The sequence below is a fragment of the Mauremys reevesii genome, unplaced genomic scaffold (assembly GCF_016161935.1).
Source record: "Mauremys reevesii isolate NIE-2019 unplaced genomic scaffold, ASM1616193v1 Contig118, whole genome shotgun sequence".
Taxonomy (NCBI): Eukaryota; Metazoa; Chordata; order Testudines; family Geoemydidae; genus Mauremys; species Mauremys reevesii.
The window spans coordinates 44,871-53,440 of record NW_024100736.1 but is presented as its reverse complement, the minus strand read 5'-3'; positions in this window follow the sequence as shown (position 1 = coordinate 53,440).

The window sequence follows — 8,570 nt, the reverse complement described above, 5'->3', positions numbered from 1 at the left end:
GGGCTGAACAATGGCTAGGTGCTTGAAGCCAATCTCCTCTCAGTGGGGAGGTAGCCCTTTCCTGGCCAATTGCTTCACCACTTGTTGTGAGGTGATGCTGAAGTCACACCAGAGTTACAATTACAACATATACACCCTGAACGTCTCATCACGACTATTAAGTTCAGCACTTTACAAGTTTTCATAAAAGATCTTACTCAATAGCCTTATAGTGACATTGTATGCAATCACTTTATTTAACTGCCTTTTTTTTTTAGGGGGGTGGGGGCAGGGGTTAAACCTTCTGTCCTCACCTTGCACATCTGGTACTAACAGCCATACTTGTCACAGTGTGACATACAAATACCTTAGCTAGAATTCTCCAAAAATACATTCAAGATAGTATTATAAAGTTTATACATCCCTATACTTAATTATGGATCTATCATTCTGCAAAATCTTATTTTTTAAAAAGTTGAACATCCCTATTATTGGCTGTAAAAGGCTCCATTCACCACAGTTGCACCTCCTTGTGTCTAGGCCCAGGAAGTAGCTGTTGTCTCCTGTTGTCAGTTGCTCATGCTATGGTGTCTCTCTCTCTCTCTCTCTGTGACTGAAGTACTCCCTCTTTGAGTCTCAGCCCTCTAGCTCACTACACAGTTCCCGCCCCCACTTCTAGGGTATCAAAGTCCTCACCAGACAAGCTGTCCAGATGCCATTTCAGACTGTCTTCCACTCTACCTCTGGATCCTGTGCCACTTCCCCACAACTAGTAGGGGAACCCAGGGCCCCCCACCCCACAATTCTGGGTTCCAGCCAAGGGCACTAAGACTGGCCTTTCAAATCTGCTCAGTCTATGTTTTCCCAGGCTCCTTTCTGCCCCCAACCTCCTTCATGGCCTGTCTCTGCATTTACCACCAGAGCTTTTTCTGCTCCCTGTGACTATTTCACCCTTCCTAGACCTAGACCTTGACCCAGCCAGTATCCCAGGACTTATTCCCCCCCCCGGGCATCCTCCTGATTCCATTTGCCTATCATGAAAGGCTGTAAACCCTTCCCTACAGCCACCTTGTAGCTGCACTTCCCAGTTTTATAATCCTACCCCCACTGGCTTCAGCTGTAATTAATCCTTATCAAACTCTGACTCCCCTTCAGGTGCAGCCTATAAAGTTAATTGGCCCCTTCTAGCCCCCATAGTAAGCCAGTCAGGGGCGGTGTGGAATGAATATTCCTCACACTGGCTGAGTTTGCAAAGGTCTTAATGTGATAGCATCTTTAAGTATGTAACAACTTTTGAATGCTAATCAATTCCAAAAGTTTAGGGAATGTTCTAAGGATCAATGGCCTGAACCTTATTAAATTTGGCAAAAACTGGAAAACCAAAGGAGGACAGGGAACACACACAGATCTTCTACCATCTGTTTAGTACAGCTTCAACCACCTCTGCCATTTTCTGTAGCTCAGACTATATAGATATAGGTGCCATTACATTACACATTTGCAAGAGGACAGCTGAAAAGTTGTGAGCAGTTCATTTTTTTTTACTACTATATTGGGTTGCGCCAATAGATGGCACTGCTGGGTTTAAAGTCTAGATACATGTATTTTATGCAATTTAAATTCTGAGAAAGGGTTACAGGGACTTACCATGTATACAGTGATTGGCTGTTTTAAATGAGTTATTGGAAAGAAAAAATATTGTAGTTAACCTTTTTTTATTTAGTACTCCTGTGCCTTAGATGGAGGTGTACTGACAAGAGCTGAAAGCTAGGTCAGGTTCTGTAACTTGAGAGCCTTCTTTAAGAGCTATATATGGGTGCCATATTAACATCTTGCATTATAACAGTACCTCATGTCATCTTTGCTTATCCTCCCTGTAGAATTTAACAGGTAGACACACTGAATACCAGATTAAAAATTATGGTAGTGTAAATGGGAATGTGAACACAGCCCAAGCCGTGGGGGACCCGAATGGGAGGTACACAGAGCACCAGCTATGGGAAAGAATGGGGACCCTGGTAAATGGGGCACACAACCCATGGCACAGGGGAGATTAGAGGGAGTTGTAGGAGCCCTTGAAACAGGGGGTTGGGATGATGGCACAGTGGGAGGGAAGGAAATGGAGGAATGCAAGAAACCTCTGGTGTGTGCAGTGAGCTTAGCTGACAGAAGCTATGAAGTGTGACACCCCGCTATTGGTCACTGCATAACCTTTTCAGTTAGAAGAAGAGGTTCCCTCCCCACCCCCCTGCCAAGAACTCATACAAGTCAGCTCTGCCTGTCTTGAAGCTGGAATCCAATGCCACTTTGGATCACTACACATAGGACCCAAGCAGGTCTGTTGCTGTGCAGCTACAGGCTAGAGTCCCTTTATTTTAACGAAGGTGAAAGTTACCCCTGCTGCTGCTGGCATTTTCCACTCATGGTGGAGACCTGCCAGCTTCTTTCCCATTGTTCAGCCACTCAGCTATCTGAACTCTGTAGAATACATTACATATTTGGCAGGGGACACCTGGAAAGCTGTGAGCAGTTCACTTCTTTACTCCTATACTGTAGTGTACCAATAGATGGCACTGCTGGGTTTAAAGCCTAGATACATTATATTGTATATTATGCAATTTAAACTCAAAGAAAGGGTTACAGGGACTTACCATGTATAGTGTTTGGCTGTTTTAAATGAGTTATTGGAAATAATGTAGTTAACCTTTTTTTATTTAGTACTCCTGGGCCTTAGATGGAGGTGTACTGACAAGAGCTGAAAGGTAGGTCAGGGGCTGTAACTAGAGAGCCTTCTTTAAGAGATAGTAATGGCTCCATCTCAGATAAAAGTGCTGGCCATTTAGCTGTAAAAGTGTTGCCCTCCATCCTTAGATTATTTCTCATTTCCTACACATATAACTTAGTGTGGTAGTGGATATGCTATATCACATAATATTGCAGTGGGTCTAAAACATTCTTGCCTGGGTTTCATAGGGCTAACTATGGTTTGGACAGCATAGTCACATGCTACCACATAGACGACACTTGTCTGCATCTATTGTCTCTTGCAGAAGCTGTGCCTGTATAACACTGGCACACTCAGCCCATAGGAGAGAAGGGTAGGTGAATTACTGCCTTACCTTACAAAGCTCACTAAAGAAGCACTGAAGTATTAAAGGAAGGGGTCAGGAAGAAGGGAAGAAATGTAATGGGGAGCCTGCCTTTGGATGACAATGTACCCTTGCAAAGGCATGTAGCTTCAGATATCTGGCACCCTGCTAACTATCATTATGTGTCTGCTATTCATTTGCTAGGGATGTAGAGAATATTTATATTGGGCAATCTGCAGCACGGGAGCTGATTTTCAGTGGCACTCACGCTGCCCGGGTCCTGGCCACCGGTCCGGGGGGCTCTGCATTTTAATTTAATGTTAAATGAAGCTTCTTAAACATTTTTAAAACCTTATTTACTTTACATACAACAAGAGTTTAGTTATATATTATAGACTTATAGAAAGAGATCTTCTAAAAACATTAAAATGTATTACTGGCACGCAAAACCTTAATTTAGAGTGAATAAATGAAGACTCAGCGCACCACTTCAAAAAGGTTGCCAACCCCCACTTTAGATCAAAATTTCATAATATTATTCAATGCTTGGTAGTGGTTGTTATGCATTTTCTAGCAGGACTTGGGATCATAGCTGCCTCAACTTTTCCATAAAATATCCCTGATGGTATTTTGAATACTAAGGGTAAAGGCATGCTGACCCTTTATCTTATCTACCTATCTTTGCTCATTTTTATAGAGCTGTTTCAATGAGGCTAGTTTTTTATTGGACAGTGATGAAGAAATAAACCCTTGGAAGCCCTTTTTTTTAATTCCTGGGCAGAGGCTTAATCAGTTAACTTGTTTGTTTTGTGGTATCATCAGTGATGAGCTGCCAAAATCTTAACAACGAGTTCCCTATAAAAAGTTCTGATTTAAGGGATGTGCGACAGCATGTATTTTTTGTACCAATAGGGTTACCATACGTCCATATTTTCCCAGGAGGTGATTAAGAACCGAAAAGCCTGACATGTCCAGGAAAATACAGATGTATTTTAACCCTACCTAAAGTTCTTTTTTAAAAAGATGGGGCTGAACTAGAAATGAGCTCCGTTTCACATGTGTGGGTGGTGATCAGGGACAGTCTCAATTTTTGGGTCTTTTTCTTATATAGGCTCCTATTACCCCTCACCCCCGTCCCGATTTTTCACACTTGCTGTCTGGTCACTCTAGGGTGTGCACATGTGTGGGTCCCAGCTGCTCCCTGCCCCCCCCTCATTGAAGCAGGTGTGCAGGGTTACTGCCCTGGGAACTGCAGGGCACCAGTGGATGTGGGGCTGGCTGCAGATAGGGGCGTGGGGCAGGGCTAGCTGGAGGCAGGGAGTGACACGGGCTGGCTGTGGGCAGGTGATGCAGACGGGCGGGCTGCGGGTGGCTGTGGGCAGGGGGTGGCTGCGGGCGGCTGTGGACAGGGGGTGGCTGCGGGCAGGGGGTGGCTGGGCGTGGCTGGGGGCAGGGGTGGGGCAGGGGCGCTGCGGGCAGGGGTGGCTGTGGGCAGGGGGTGGCTGGGGGTGGCTGGGGGCAGGGCTGGTGGCGGCGGGCAGTGGGTGGGGCAGGGGCTGGCTGGGGGCAGGGGGTGGCTGGGGGCGGCTGTGGGCTGGGGCTGGCTGTGGGTGGCTGTGGGCAGGGGGTGGGGCAGGGGCTGGCTGGGGGCAGAGGGTGGCTGTGGGCTGGGGCTGGCAGGGGCTGGCTGTGGCAGGGAAGGCGGGGGAGGGGCGCAGATACTCACACGGGGGGGAGGGGCTGGGAGCAGCAGGACGCAGCCAGGGACTCACCAGGCAGCAGCAGGAGTCCCAGGGCCAGAGGTCCAAAGAGCAGGAGCAGCAACAGGGCCAGGAGGCAGCTCACATGGCTCTCGCAGCACAGCGCAGCGCCCCCCGGCGGCCGGGAGGAGGAATTACAGGCTTCCCAGGCAGAGCCCATCAAAGCTTCCCTCGCAGGGAAGCTAGTTAACAAGCGGTTCTAAAACCGCTTCTAAATTTAACAACGGGTTCGCGCGAACGGGCTCCAGCTCACCCCTGGGTATCATCCAGTCTGATCAGGGCCCTATTGTACAGCACCTACCACCTGATCAGGGTGGTAGGTGCTGTACAAACACATAGGAAGATCCATGCCTTGAAGAGTTTATAATCTTAAAACAAGACTCAGTAAATGAGTGCAAGAATTAGTAAGGAGGGAGGATAAGACAAGGACTTGTCACCATGAGGAAACTGACCAGCATGGGGTGTGTGGGTGTTAGGAATTGACCAGCAGAGCTATAACTCTGTGTAGACAAGCCCCAATATTAATAGGAACCTACAATTTACACTGGCTAACAATGTGCACAGTTGGATAGTTCTGAATCATTCTGAATCAAATGAAACTATGGGGAAAGGCCTATGAATACATAATCAGCCATCCCTGACTCCCATTCAGTGTGGACAGTATCTTATTTCAGATTACCTTTCTGATAGGTCTTCCTGAGTGGCCTGCTCACACTGGTATTCCTAACAATCATTTCTGAACAGCAGCCTCCTTTCACTGTGCTGTGCTCCTCTCTCAGAACACTTTGCGGGGGCGGAGGGGGACAGGGCCTTTACACTCACCTGGCCTCCAGCAAGCAACAGGTCAAGTGGCGAGAGACTAAACACTTTACCTGGGTCTAGGAGAGTCCACCCCTTCTGGGCTACCAACAAATTGTCACACAGACATGGTAGGATTCTTTCCTCAGAGAGCTTCTGGTAAGCTGTAGCCCCAATCAGGCTTGAGCTAGTCTGTAACAATAGTGGTTCAGAGTCAGGCTATCCCTCCCTTTAGGGAGGGGCCAGTGGCTTTCAGGCAGCAGCCATTTACAAAGCTCCAGCCTTCATCAAACCCTTCTCTAGGAACTGAGCATTGGGAGACTACTCTTCTCTGGTCTGCTACTAATTATGCAGTGGTTTCCTGTTTTAAGCTCCTCCCTCCAGGCCTAACATTTCTCACAGGTATGGTGCAGCAGATTGAGGCTATGACAGCTCATTAATCGTGTGTGACCTGGTGTGGGGTTTGCATACCCCAGCACAAAAGCTGTTCATTGGGATCCACCTCCAGGCTAAACTTCTAACTAGGCCAATTAAAGATAGACTGTGCAGGTGGGAGAATTGTGTGAAGAGGGTTCTGCTACATGCAACTGCCACCAACCCAAGAGTTTGAAATGAAAGGTGAGTAAAAACAGGCATCACAATGAAGGGGCTCAAGCTCTTGCATGATATGCAGTTAATGTCAGGTATAAACACCTCACAGCTCATGGGCGACCAAGTCAGGAGCCCCTTGAAAAGCCTCATCTTACCTCACCATTGGAATAGAGTGTGCTGTTCATTCTGTAGGAAAGAAAATAATTGGCAAGTTTTTGTTTCACTGCATCGTGCTCAGTGGTATACTACACTTCACATTAATCACTAGCTTTAGCAAAGGAAGTAGGGAATAGATGTGTGCATGAGCCTTCCTACAGCAGACCAGCCAGGCTGGGTGGGCACACTGCAACTATTACACACACTGTGTGTCTCAGAAGCCCAGGAGGTAGGGCAGTAGACAAGGAATCAAGGATTCTATTCCTGGCCTTGCCATTGATTTGCTGTGTGACTGAATAAGTCACTTACCCTCGCTGTCCCTCAATTTGTCCATGTGTAAGATGAGAATAGTTATATTTACCCTTTGAGATCTATGGATGAAAAATATTAATTCCACACTTTGGCCCTCTGGATATTGTTTGTATGAGTTACAGACATTTCACTAAGTTAATCTAACTGTCTTGCACCAAAATGCCTTGAAACTGCAAAGTGAAGTAGTATCAGACATGTAGTATATTTAGCAAATGATAATGTAAATAGACATAGGAAGGAGAAAACACATTTTCCTGGGCTGCAGAGTTTAACAAACATTTAGATCAAGACACAAATAATTTGAGGAGTGGGAAGGAGAAAAGTGTGTGCAACAACTACAACACTAATAATTTCAAGACTGAACTCAGTTATGTTTCTGGATTGCACTTTCCTGTAATAAAGGCCCTCTGACAACTGTCTCATCATCAGTAGTGTGGAGTACATTGAAAGTTATGGGAGCAGGTATGAAGAAATGGTTCTTGATTTATAGTCAGTGTTCTGCTTCTCTGCTAGTGCCAGATGGTTTTAACGGGAGATTCTGGTCCAAATGTTTCCCTCTTACAGGGGGTGTAAACTCTAGTGGGTGCAGACACTTCTGTCCTTCACTTTCATCCTCCCATCCCAGTCTTCTCTCTTCCACATCCTCATTGCCTATCTTAATATTCTTAATGTGGGTTTGGGGTTTTTTTGTACCTAATATGGCACTGTTTGCATTGTGGAACACTGCTATCTCAAAACCAATCATCAGAGCAGTCGTGTTTTCTTAATTACGATAGCTGTAGTATATCTGAGAATATCTTATCAGGACCAGATACCAGTGAGAAGATTGTAGAACTCATCCTCTCAGGGTAGCAGATTTAAAGAAAAACAATGTTCTAGTACTAGGGGGGTTTTACACACACACACAAAATACTGACTCAGACAACATGATTTATACATCTTCCAACACTCATCCCTACGCACAACTACCTTCTCAATTAATATCCAATTTCACAGGAGCTAGCAGGACTGTCTCAGTACAGAAACTGTGCTGTAAGTTTCTTGCCATTACCTCTAAACACAACAGAAGGCAGGTGGCACTAGATTTTTTTTTCCTTTTCTACATTTAGGGCTAAGTCTTTCCAATAACAGTTCTGCGCATGCACATTCTTAGCTTCTCTGAATAAAGAACTGAACAGCAGACATGTTTGTTCTGTCAGGAATCATACACAGCTCTTAACTCACCAGGTTAAGAGGGTAATTGTACAGAATCTCTGTTTAGTTATGTACGATGTTCAGTACTTTAGGTATTGAATGACATTCACATTTTGGGAGGCTTCTTCCCATAGAATTTCAACCTTTAGAAGGAGTAGAGTGATGTGAAAGACTGCAGCATCAAAAGGAATTCTTTATGCTGTCCATTCACTCCATGCTTAGCTGGGCAAACAAACCATTAAACGTACAGCGAAAATGAAGCCAGTTGTTCTGAAAAGGCTGTATGCTTCGCTTTCTAAGCTAGCTTTAAATTAAAGATGGATAAGCACTACGTATACAAGAAGGTTCAGCTATGTTAAGTCACTCTTACAAACATGGCTGTCCTTGGACAGATAAAATGCTCTTCCATCTTGCCAAGTACACCATACCAAATCATGGTTTGAGTGTCCCTTGAACTGTGCTAAGGATCAAGACTTTGGAGACTTTGCTTGTTCCCATCTACACTGCAAGATAGAACAGTGTTAATACTTCAGCTGGGACCTCTGACAGTTGATTCTGTAATGTAGCCAGGACACAGCCTTTAAATGCTAAAATAGGTGTTCAAATACCATTGTAATGGGTACAGGGTACACCGATTTCAGTACTAATTTCTGGCTAGAGCTGCTTTGTCTTTCATTTGACATTAAAGCAC